Genomic DNA, 417 nt, shown 5'->3' with positions numbered 1-417 from the left:
GCAACACGCAGGTGTAGCCGGTGATACGATAGAAATTGTTTTGAAACTACCAAATGTTGAATAATTATATAATAATAACCATAATAGTTGATAATCGTTTACACTAAAGACATAAGGCTGATAAATTTATTTTGGAAGGGGAAAGGGGCGGCAGTAGTCGATCACATCGACCCCAGTGCTTCACAGCTACTTAGTTTATCGACCTGAAAAGAATGAAAGGCAGTTAACCTCGATGGAACTTCAACTCAGAATGTAAAGACAGACGAAATACTGCTAAGCATTTCGCCCGGTTGGACCAAAGATTCTGCCAGCTCACCACCTCAATAATAATAATAATAATAATAATAATAATAATAATAATAATAATAATAATAATAATAATAATAATAATAATAATAATAAGGATTAGAAGAGAAT

The sequence above is a fragment of the Octopus bimaculoides genome, chromosome 13, assembly GCF_001194135.2.
Source record: "Octopus bimaculoides isolate UCB-OBI-ISO-001 chromosome 13, ASM119413v2, whole genome shotgun sequence".
Classification (NCBI taxonomy): Eukaryota; Metazoa; Mollusca; class Cephalopoda; order Octopoda; family Octopodidae; genus Octopus; species Octopus bimaculoides.
This window is presented reverse-complemented; position numbering follows the sequence as displayed.